Raw genomic sequence first — 12,573 nt, forward strand, 5'->3', positions numbered from 1 at the left:
ATAAAAATAGTACTAACTTGTACAAGTTTGGTACAAGGTCTTGTGTGGTAAAAAATGACTGCAGAAGCCATTACTGACAACATTGCTTCAAAGAAATACAGAAAAAGTTTGAGCTTGCTGCAGCATTCTGGAAAATAAAAGGAAGTACATTAAGAACAAAGCAGCTTTTCTCTCTCACTCAATAGCATTGCTTATTTTTATGACCACCCCAGTCTGGTTTTAACACCAGTGTGACAGTGTTTGCGGTCTTCTCTTGAAATGCTTTCTCTAGCTGAAGGAAAAAATTGCTTGTATTTTCTGTGATCTTATCCTGTGAGGGCACTGGAAGGAGCTGTGCACAATATGTTCCCTACTTGCTAGGAAAGACAATGTTAATGATGATGCCATTTCTATTTTACCATCTATTGGATTCCATAAATGCCACTATATTGACAAAAGTAGCCTGCAGTAATAATATTGGAAATGCAGTTGAAAGAAAATTTGAGTTTGTATTGGTAATGAAGTTCTTCAATATGATTGTAAAGTTCAAATAATGTATCATGAATTTTAATGCATCCTGCCACACACTTTTGCATTCCAGGTTAAGGTTAGAATTCATAAAAAAGGACTACAGCATTCAAGCATGTACACGTGTACAAGTAGTACACTCAAATGACTTTGACTGTCCCTGAATGTGTAGTATCAAGAAGACCCACCTCAGGGTCCCTTATTAGCTTCTCTATGTAATTTACTATACTCCTCTTCTTGAATGCCAGTTCTTCAAATTCATGGAGGACCCCTACAGTCAAGCCTTTCTGTCCCCTTTCCACATCACAGATCAGACCTTCAGCCACCCTCATGAAACACCTGAATCTCTATTTTATGTTCTCCTTATTAATGCTCAGATTCCTGCATGGGTGTCACTGAAGATGTGATCTGAAGATAATGACATTGCACAGTTATAAAGGTATAAAAGTCTCTGTAGACGCTTTTAGAGTCCCTCTTCTACAATATTGTATGGACTGAAAGCTAAAGCATGGTGTTCACTCTTCTGGGGAATAGGTATCTTCTGGTTAAATTCTGAGGTTTTAAATTTTCATCTTAGTTTTGTTGGTTTTGTTGGCAGTTTGACATAAACATCGAATTTCAGAGGATTTTAAACTGTTCAAATTATTAGCCAGCCTACATATCTTTTTGAGCTTTTATTTTCTGCTCATTCATAAGTTAATGGAACACTAGATGGTGGATGAAAAGCTGGATGTGAGCCAGCAATGTGCGCTCGCAGCCAGGAAGCCAATTGTATCCTGGGCTGCCTCAAGAGAAGCGTGGCCGGCAGATTGAGGGAGGTAATTCTCCCTTTCTACTCTGCACTTGTGAGATCCCATTTGGAGTACTGTGTCCGGCTCTGCAGCCCCCAGCATAAGAAGGATGTGGACCTGCTCAAGCATAACATTCACACTCAGAAGCTGAGGACATATGTATGGGCTGGAAGAGCAGACTGGGCTGCACCACTGGGCTCAACGGGAGTAATCAGTGGTGGCCTGATGCTCAGCTGCAGTCTGGTAAAACACAGAGTTCCTCAGGGGTTGACATGGGGCCCATTTTGTTCAACATGTTCATAACTACCTCAATGATGACACCTGAGTGCACCCTTAGCAAATCTGCACACCGGGGGGAATTGCTGATGTTGACTGGTATGCTTTAGATCTCAGCGTGATCTTGAGAAACTTGAGGACGGGGCCAACAGAAATGCTATGAACTCTCCACTTCTCCTTCAGCAAGGAGGAGGGCAAAGCCCTGCATGTGTGGCAGAGTAACCCCTGCACCTGTACAGGCTGGAAACAACTGGCTGAGCAGCAGGTTGGTCCCAGTGAAAAGAAACTAAGCATCCAGGTGCCAGGTTGAATATGAGCCAACAGTGTGCTTTCATCACAGATGAGGCAGACTGCTTCTTCAGCTCCATTACAAGGACCATGGCCAGCACAGCAAGGGGTGTTACTCTCCCCTCTGCTTGGCACTAGCCCATCTGGAAGAGTGTCCAGTTTGGGGCCTAAAGCACATTATCTGGGGAGATTCTGTGGCATCTGGGATGAAGAGGAGGCCAGGAGGTGATCAAATACCATCCTACAGTGATGCCAAGGGGTGTTACAAAGACTACAGAATCAAATATTCTTGGAAGTAGGAGATGTCCAGCTGCAGAAGAGGCAATAGCCACAGATTGTGTCTCGAGGGATTCAGACTAGAGTTTGGGCAACAGTTTGAGAGACTAATGACAGCAGTGGTGGAATCTCCATCCTTGGAATGGGTCCTGAAAACTAAACTAGAGAAAGCATGGCTGACCTGACCAGGTGATGGCAATAGTTCTGCTTTGAGCTGGAGGTTGAACCTCCAGAGGTCCCTTCCAAACAACATTTCTGTGAGCCTATGATATCTCCCTAAGAGTGCTCCTCTGGCAATAAAATTAAGATGATTATTATTCCTCCAGTAGTCATGGAGGGTGTTGGGGCAGTGCATTTTCCCTGTATATTGCAAGAACACGCAAGCCTGAAACGTGCCATTGCCAAGATGTGTCCACTTGCCAAAAAGAGAAGAGCACAACACTCTTGTGCCAAAAACAGAAAGCCATATGATCTTGCCAGGCATGGTACATGAACCTAGGGCTGGCACACTCCTCAGGTATCCACTTTCTCTTCTTTTGATTGGATCAGAGGCAGAGGTAGTTCAGCTCTGCCCAGAGCATGTCGAGGACAATATGTTGCTCACAATATGCACACTGGTGATGAGACTGAGACTGATCTGACATGTTCAGTGTTTTTAAAATACTCATGGAACAAGGAGATTTTCATTTTACAGCCAGATCTGAGTTTCAAATTTTGTTTGATTCTGTGATAGGATTAGAAGTCCAGTTCTAAGAATGAAGATATGTGGCTGGGGCCCTTGCTCTTCTAGGAGCACAGAAGCAGCAACCTGGGGCTCAGTGGTTAAACTCCAGACTGCAACTCAACTCTTGCTCTTTGAGTGGGGCCTGAAGGAAGCTGAGCACCAAGTGAAAAGTCTGTCCCCAGGAAAGTCTAGATTGCCAGGGAGTTTGAAGGGTCAGAGCTGTTCTGTTGTGCGGAAACTGCTATGTGACAGCATGACAAGGAACAGTGACTCAGTTGTTCTAGGACAGAGAAGAAGATCAAGGAGGAGATGAATGGAAACAGAACTTCATAAATCCAATTTATATAGGTGATTTTTTAAAATACAATTACTTTCCAGATTGTTTCTGCTCGATACAGAAGCTGGTGCTGTAAGAAGCAGGAACACTACATAAACTGGGATAATGAATAATAGTAGATCATAGAATATAAAGAATAATAATATGTGCCCTCCAGAGGTGGTGGAGAACAGCTGTAGTATGGATGTCACAGATGTTGGGGCTCTGATTTGCTATACCCTGTGTAGTCACTTTATTTCACCCCTGCTTTCAGTATAACTATTGTGATTAGACAGGGAAGAAACAGGGTATCTTTCTTATCCTCCCACATTTTCATTTCTAAGAGCTTTACCTTGTGCAAAAATTGTCTGAGAGCAAAATGGTTGTCTTTTTTGTTCATAGTTGCACAGTATGATCTCTTAGACCTTATATTCATTCTTACTGCTATAGCCACCAGTCTCAAATAAACCAGAATATATATTGCTGCTTTTGTAGATCAGAAACACACAACCATCAAGAGCAGTGCAGAAAACAAACATCCATCCAAGAACGTTGTTGCCTGGAGTTTTATAATTAAAGAAAGATCTTATCACCAGCAAGAGAGCGTCTGCCACTATGGAGGGAACTTGCTTCAATTTTGTATTTCTTTGCATGGTTCTTTGCAAGTTTTTAGTGCTTCAGTATTTCTTTTTGAAACATCTGGTTTTGGAATACAGTGCCACTGCCTTATGAAATTGTTCAAACCTGATGGGGTCAACATCTAAAGGCCAACATTTGTGTTTGGGGGATGTGGAAGGCTTTTAGATGTAAGTCTGTGAAATACCTTGTTCCATGTCAATCTGATCTTCAGAAACGGGATAGTGCTATATCCAGCTGACAGGGTGAGGATGGAGAAACAGGGACATTTAGGAGGTAGTTTTCTGCTTGCTCTTAGAAGGCAACATTTACTCTTTGAAGGTCACAGTTAAACTCTGAGCAGGACAGACATATTCTCCTCTCTCTGGAGTTTGCAGCTCTTGTTCTAAAACTGTGCCCAGGGAAACCTCTCTGAATGGTTTTTCTAGCATTCGCTTGAGAAAAGGAGATATACGTCATTTGGTAGGATTTTATTTTTGTACTCTAAATATTGATTTATGAATGCTTACCTCTTGCATATCCCCTCCCTTGGGCCCACACACTGTAATACATCTTCATCTCCAGCTCCCCATGTGATATTTCAGTCACTTTCAGTCCCTCCATCACCTCCACTGTTCCTTCCCTCACACTATGACCTCTGGAGTGTAGCCAGTTTGAGTTCAGACTGTAATTGACTGGAGGCAGCTTCAGTGAAATGGGTAGATAATAATTGGTTTATATCTGAAAAAAGAAAACTGAAAAATGTATGGGTAACAGAAAAAAAGTGTGTAATGACAAGTACATTTCATTAGACTAATTAATAGACCTTTTAGGCCTTTAAACCCTTTCCCACTAAAATATCCTTACCTCCTGTATCAGGACAATAAACCTCATAGTAGTTCGAGTTATCTGAGTTTTACGGAAATTGAATTCCAACTGTGCAGTGGTTGCCAATGCAATGACAATGCCCACAGTTAAGTCTCCCGTAATTTAATCTTGAGTGAGCTGCATCAGGGGACTTCTGTGCCTCCTTGTGTTAGAGGAGATGTGACCTAATCAGTGTCCAGCCTGAGGGATGGGATGATGACATGAGCTAGCATTCCTTTAAGGTGACGTGCTGTTGTCACCAAGTGGAATCTTAAACTGAACTTCTGTGAGGCAAAGTATTTCGGGCCACTCCAGCAAACTCAGATGAAAACTTTTTTCATATTTTGAGCATGTCAGAACACTTCATTTCAATATAATTTAGTAAGAAACCTGATGTAGACACATCTTCCCTAAGTATATTAAAAAAAGTCAGGTTGGTATTTCCTGCCATGAATAATGAAAATTTCAAGTCCTGTGGTTCTGACTTGCAATGAGAATAAATGGTGAAATGTCAAAGTATCCCACTGGATAAAAATGTTTTCTTTCTCAGCTGTGCTCTTTGGGAATTGGGTGGAATGACATGTTTCTATACTCATTTTTTATAATATCTGTACGCCCTGAGACTGCTGGAGTAATTTTAAAACAGACCTTTCTATCCAAAAGTAAAATTGGCACGTAGCCTTTTGATTCAGTTAGCAGATGGTGTATGGTATTTATGAGAACAGTTGTTAAATGCTTTATAGTGTGACTCACCAACTGATAGCTGCATATTAATGGAAAGTGGACGGTGCTATCACATTTACAAGTGCTGTATTGTTGAGGGGAGCTGGTTGAGCTGATTTATATAAACAGTTGCCTTCAGAAGTTCAGCCTAGAATATTTTAATTCTTTCTCAAAGTACTGTTTTTATGGGGCTGAAACCTGCTAACCTTACTGAAAAAATGAAAATCTTTTAAACCAGAACTTAGACCTTAGCTTCTGGGGGAAAAAAATGGAGTTCAGCAGTTAAGTGGGTTTATTTTTTAGAATTAATTTTTGAGCTGGGTGATACTTCTAGTTACTAACTGAAATTATCTAGGGAAAAATAAAATGTATTTATGATGCTGATATCAGACCATCTAGAAGGCATTCTTGCCTTTTCTTCGTATGAATTGTGAAGAATTTTAGATAGAAATTTGTTTTGCCCATTTTTACAGTCTGAAAGAAATCATTCTGGAACAACATGATTGGTCTGAATTCAATTCAGGTATTATTTAAAAAACCTTGCTCTGAGATTTTTTGGTGAAACTATCCGTTATTTCAAGAGCTGGAAAAAACACAGAAAGCATGCCACACATTTCATGAAATTAAAAGGACCATAAAACAGGCCTAAACCACAAGACCATGAAAATTATTGAAAAGCCAACTATGATCATTGTTAAAGTACTTATTTTGTTGACTTTATCTTGCATTTGTTGAGGTTGCTTTTGTTTGCCTTGGAATGGTAAAACAGCCTTAATGGAAACACTGCTGAAGTGACATCAGCGGCACTACTACAGCTTACTGTAGTTCATGTGAATAAAAATAAGCCCTAATATAACTAGAATAAAATTACAGACCTTGCTCTCTCAGGCCCCTGTGTTGCACAGACAGACAGGGGCCCAAAGGGAATAGCTCCTGATGGAGAGTGTTGTACAGATGATGCAGAGTTTAACATTTTTCCCAGGATCTGGAAGGAGCCAAACTCCAGAAAGTACCCAAAATACACCAGACAGAGGGCAGCCCCGAATTGTCCTCTGATTCTTCATCGTCTGTGCAGGAATTTCACTTATCTAAAGTTGCAGTCTGGATTTAGGGGCATCCAAGCAAAAGGGGTGGTTGGAAAACAGCAGTCTGGGGCCATGCCAGAGGCTCCCAACAAACCCAGGAGAATTTTAACATTCCCCTGCTGCTCCCGTGAATAATCAAACCTTATTTAAACTGTCTGGGGATTATTTTTTTCTACTTCAGTTCCCACTAAGCCTGAGTAAGTATAGTGAGATTCCAGTGGGATCTTTAGCAGAGTAAAGTACTGTTTGTGCCATAGGCAACCAGACAGTGTCTGATGGCAAAGGTTGGAGATGCATGCAGTATTCACAGGATGTTGCAACACGGTTCTCTTCACTCAAATGCCTGTTTGTACTTTGGCCACGGGGTGACAAAGGAGAGATAGTGAGACAGGGGCTGCTGCAGGTGCCGACCTTCTCAGGTGACCACTGACCCAGCAGGCTGATCCTAAATGGCTGCCCATGACTTGTATTTCAGGCAGGGCTGAAGCTCCTCCTGGGCTCTGCGTTTCAGCTGCAGAGACCCCACCTCTCTGGCAATGCTGCAGATGGGATTCCCAGGTGCCACTGAAGGTCTTGTCGTGAGGCTGCAACCATACAACTGTTTGCACACCCATTTTTTGCATGCCCAGGTGGCTTCATGCAAGTCAATGAATTTACCCAAGACAGTGAATTATTATATATTAGTGTGTTTGACAAAAGGGGACGCAAAAGTTTGCAATGTCAGGGTTTCAGTAAAAATCTGGTCATCCAAACAAATGTGACAAATAAAAGGAAACAAGTATGAATTTTAGAGTCGGTCAGCTCAAATACAAATTTGCCTTATACTCTCCTTAATATGCCTTTATGTTCATCTGGCTGTTGCCCTTCTTTAAAGAAAAGAGAATTAAACTTCCCTCTGCTGTCTTTTAAAAACAAACAAAATCTGCAAACCCTACAGGAAAAAGCAGCAAAATTAGAGGGGTCGGAGGAACTGATTAATGAGGAAAAAAATTCATAGAGATTGTTGAAGTGGTGGCTCCCAGGTGATGTGATAAGTCTACAAATATTTGCAGGCTGTAAATACCGAGGACAGGAATTTAGTATGACACAGTCAGGCATAATCAGGACTAAAAGGAGAGGAACATAAATATATGCTGGGAGTTGAGGAAAAAGACTTGCCAGAGAGATGCAATAGACCTTGGAATTAATAGATGGCACATATGTCCTGTGGGGACCCACGCCATCAAGGTAAGTAAATAGGCTGAGAGAGATGACAGGACTGTTCATCTTGAACTGCTGTGGTAAGGTGAGTTGTTAAATCTCAGCCATTAATGCATATATGCTTAGCATTCAAGAGCTGGCTTGGCTGTGTGTTTAACACAGGCTGGCAGGCTCAGTTTCCCAGGCCCGATGCAAATTTGGGCCGGCTGTGCCACCCACTCTGCATCTGCGGTCAGTACTGACATGCACAAGGCTAAGGCAGGTCTCAGGTGTGCCAGTGCGGATTCACAGTCCCACTTGTCATTGCCGGGTGGGTATGAGGCTGGATGGGGCAGAACTGTCTCTTTTGGAGATTTCACCGTGTGTAGGACCAAAAAAGGAAAAATGAAGCTAGACGCTTTTAAAGCTTGTGGAAAGCCAGTGAGGATGTTGGGGTAACAGCTGGCAGTCCGTGAGCAGGTCTCTGCCCTGGCTGTACAGTGGAGATTTCTGCTCAGGTTCCTCTGCATTGCCCCAGCAAGGTCTCAGACTCAGAGGAAATACCTACCCACTTTACAAGGCTCAACATTTTTTCCTCCGCCTCTGCCTCCAAAGTGCTGCTGGATGGTACAGCAAAAGGGGGGTGAAGGTTTGTCCCCCCATGCTGCAGGGCGCAGCCCCCGGGAGAGCCAGGCAGGCTGACCCAGCTCCAACCCCCTGCCCAGCCCTGGGTGCGGGATCAGGATGAGGCAGGAAAACCTCCGGCCAGCCTTGCCCCGGCCACTCCCAGCTCGGAAACCTCTGAACAAAATGTTCCCAGCTGGGAACTGGAAACAAGTTTGCTCCTTGTTGCAGCTCTGAAAAAGACCTTACACACCCCAAAGACGGTCCCTCTCTCTCCTCCCCGCCCCGCCGGCAACCGATGAAAGAAATTACTTCCACTACGGCACTTGGCTCTTACTAACGGAGAGTTATTTCCTGCTCGGGGAGTGCTGGCCTCAGCCTCTGCAAATGGGAAATTCCACCCTGAAACCAGCGGGAACTTATTTCACTGACCGAAGTCCATCCAGTCCCATTGTCTTTCTGCAAGAATTTTTCCTCTGAGAAACCGGTGGGTTCTGGGAGTGGAAAAAGGAGGTTTGTCAAAGTTTTTAACCAGCCTGATTATATCCACCATAGGAAAAGCATTGTAAAACGAGCCTTACTGAATTACTAATCTACTAAACTAGAATTTAGAAGCAAAATTAATTTAATTAAATCAGCAAGTTATTCACAGACTAAAGCTAGCAGTTTTTATTACAGCTGGTCCACTCTAACCTGCACCCTCCCTGCAAAAGGCTATTTGATCAAATAAAGCTGAATTAATAAAGCCAGTACTGAGATTATGAGAGGTGCAAGATGCGAAGGCCTTTAGGTCCCATACTTCAGCTGGAAAAGGCACGGCTTTTGCACTGGTGTGTTTACTGGTTTCCCTTCCCAGCCCCAGCATGTTGTGACCTGCAAGTATGCTTCCAGGAGTGAAAACAAATCTACAGATGTTAGTTCATCATGCTTACCTATGTATGGTCTGATTTTTGACTTCATGCACTTCGTTACTGCTGCACTTTCAACCCACATTAATGTACATGTATTTTTGTCACCTCTGGTTCTGTGCAAGGGCTGAGCACACGGCGAGCTGGGAAGCTGTGGGTGTATGTCTCTAAATACGCTTTATAAGCACTTTGAATTTAAATGTCATCAGGTTAAACTGATGCAAGAAGAAAATGACCTCTCTGGCTGACAGGCACAGAGCAAAGCTGCGTGCAGGGAGCTTGCGTGGCAGAGCCAGGCAGCTGTGGCGGAGGCAGAGGAGGAGCAGGGAGCCCGCGGGCAGCTGGTCCTGCGGTGAGGGGAGAGCGCGAGCTTTCAGGGAAAGGGAGGAAAACCCAGGTGAGGCTGACCCTCTGGAACTTTTCCACGGGTATGGTTTTGCAGGGATGAGGTTGGGAATAAAAAGCCATAAATGGGGTTAGATTAGCAACTAGGAGAAAAAGTGAAGAAACATTTAATACAATCATAAATGACATTATTTTTATTAAAACAGTAAAGAATAAGGCCAAAAGGAGCAAGGCACAATTCTTGGCCTCCGGCTCTGCTGTTCTTATGGCTGGTTTCGCAGGACGGGTGACACGGAGACAGTATGCAAAAGGCTCTGCCCGTGCTCCCACGCTCCCCCACCATCCCTCCATTTTGCCTCCTGCAGCTGGGCTCAGGGCCGGGCAGCCCTGGCTGAGGCACCCCAGCACCGTGTTTCACTGACACCCGCGTTCATCTGGCACGCGGGTCCCACAGAACATATGCTGCCCGTGACTGGCGTGCAGGCAAGTGGCTTTCCACATGTGCTCCCAGGGTCTCCCGATTGGTGTGCTCCGCTGAAGGGGCTGGTCCTTGAAGTCAGCTCCTGTGCCTGTGACAGATGATATTTTTATGCAAGAAAACAAAACCAGGATATCTGATGGACTGAATTATCTTTCCAGACAGCTTGGAGCTACAGCTGCAAAGTAAGAAGTTTTATGCTTAGACTTCAAAACTGTGAGTGGAATTTAAACATCAGTTTTAAATGCCTACTTTTTTTTTTTTTACTTTTTGTGTGTGTGTGTGCAACTTTGCATGAAGTATATATATCTGCATAATAACTTTTCATTATCAAGCAAGCTGTTGCAAATTCTTGTAAGATGAAATAATTACTGCTTTGGTAAACTTCACAAAATGTTAGCTGCATTTGTGGCTGGACTAATAAATGTGTACTGAAGTGGAGGAGGATGCTCTTTCCAGTGAATGCAATTAGTCTAGCTGGAAATGGTTTCAAATTATCTTTTCCACTGGAAAATATGTTTTAACAGGACTAGTTGTGCTGAGGGAGAATCTCCTTGGAGTTACCAGCAAATGTCAGGCTGGTCTGTGTCTTTGTCACGGGCGTCATTTGATGTTTGCTTGTGTATGGAGAGGGATTAGGTTAAAACCTGCTGTTACCATTATGTGGCACTGCGTTCCCTAGATGAAAAATCTGTTGGTACCAGGTGTTAGCAAGCTGGCCAATTAATGATGATTGCAGGAAATTAGTTTAAGAGAATTGTCCACTATGATGCAGATTTACAGAAAGAACTTTAACAGATACATAGCACTTACTAGTGCACAGGAGGATCGTTCTTGTAGCTGAAACATTAATAACCTGCTCTTTCTTGCATGTGTTTGAATAGGAATAATGAAGTGGTTTTCTGCAGGAGAGCCCTAGAGGCTGATAGGAGGTCAGGAGTCCAAACCTGAGCAGACAGTTTGTGACTCCAGGCTTGTGATATTTTCACTTTCTTATGGGAACTGTCCAGGATGGTTTAGTGTCATCCTAGGATGTTATTTTATATACAAAGTTGGAACTTTTCTGGATTCAGTTAGATATTAGTAAAAGCTGAGGTACGTGCTTTAAAAAAAAAAAGTTATTTCAATTCCTGTCTGGATTGTGCCACAGCTCTCTCTAGCTACCCAAAACAATCCAACACCGTTCCCAATTTAACATATATTTTCCTTAGAAAGCAAGCAACTTCATGTTTCTGTGCCTTGGCAAGTGCATTGCATCAGTTTATACTTTTATATTCTGGTGAAGCCAGGTGAAATCCAAAGGTGATATGAAAAGAAAAATCAGTGGCATGTCATTGCTAACTAGGTATGGCAGAAATCCCATCTGCAGTGGATCCACCACCACTCATTCTTCATCTGGGCACCTCCAGATCACGCAGCAACACAAACAGCATCCAGATGAGGTGTGGGCATACAAGTGCATTTCTGCGGAATTAGTCAGAGCACATAACATGGGATGTATACTAACTTCATACAACTGGTGGTGAGGCAATTCAGTCCATTGCCTGGTACAAAGTAAATGTCAATATTTCTTTAACAAATGAACTGCTAAAGTAAATCTATACCATTTTGCTACTCTTACATCATTGGTTGCAGAGTTTTTGTTACAGCACTGGAATATTTAAAGTCAGATTTACAGTATCATCAAGCCATGTGAGTGAATCTGAATTTACTGGAAATAATGCAGTGATGATGAATTTCCATTATTACCTTCATTCCTTTCCTCTATCTTTTGTTGGTCACTACAGCAAGGACACTCCAGATTTGTCTAGAAGAGCAAAACACAGTGTTTTTCCCAAAGCTGAGTTTGGCACTGACAGAAAAATGCTCCCACAGAGAAAATCATGAAACTCAACATATTTCAGTCAGAGAGGCCTTCTTAATTGATGTGGAAGATACCCTAAATGGAAGATGTCGTAACCCAAACTGCTAATAGATGTATAATGAATTAGTGTTCTGTGTTGAACAAATTGCAGTATTTTTTATTTCAATACTGTTAAAATCAATCCATTTTTTTTCCATTTCCTAAAATAGCAAATAAGGGATAAAAAAAAATCTAGTCACATACAAAAATGTTTTTCAGTGGCCTGTCTTTTAAATGCTGATAAAGTCCTTAAACTAAAGGGCCTCTATAATCCTTATAATGTAAAATGTTTCCTCGTCATGTGACATAGTCTGGTTCTTCTTGTTGCCTTAATTTGGCAGTCTTTTCTCTATTAGATATTGCTACCTAGATAGAATGGGCCAGATTCTCAGCTAGGCAAGCGTGAATAAAGAATAACTTCATTGAAGTCACTGACATGACCCTGGATTTGTTCCAGTGTGACCAGAGTTGGAATGTGGCTCCATACATGCAGCTGGCATCCCTGCCAGGCTGGGCGAGGAGGTAAACGAAGAGCTACAGCAGTTGTGCGTATCGCTAGCAGAAGGATGGCTGTGGTCCTGCCAGCTTCCAGTTGTGCTTTCACCTGCAGCTTCTTCCAAAAGAAAATAATAAACAGCACAATCTGACTTCTATTCCACCAACTTCAA

General features: G+C 42.7%; 1 protein-coding gene across 9 annotated transcripts in view; it reads left to right on the forward strand.

Moving 5' to 3' along the window:
* STARD13 (StAR related lipid transfer domain containing 13) overlaps positions 1-12,573 on the forward strand; it is a 328,586-nt gene that overhangs the window by 14,361 nt on the left and 301,652 nt on the right. For 3 of the 9 annotated variants that reach the window (XR_012622089.1, XM_074815855.1, XM_074815854.1), the window contains exons 1-2: positions 8,453-8,758; positions 10,164-10,218. The gene's annotated coding sequence lies outside the window, so the exon portion shown is untranslated. Of the gene's footprint in view, positions 1-7,590; positions 7,696-8,452; positions 8,785-10,163; positions 10,219-12,573 lie in introns of those variants that run through there. The other 6 variants (XM_074815859.1, XM_074815856.1, XM_074815858.1 and 3 more) reach the window with 6 other exon arrangements.

This window comes from Strix aluco, chromosome 2, assembly GCF_031877795.1.
Source record: "Strix aluco isolate bStrAlu1 chromosome 2, bStrAlu1.hap1, whole genome shotgun sequence".
NCBI classification, from domain to species: Eukaryota; Metazoa; Chordata; class Aves; order Strigiformes; family Strigidae; genus Strix; species Strix aluco.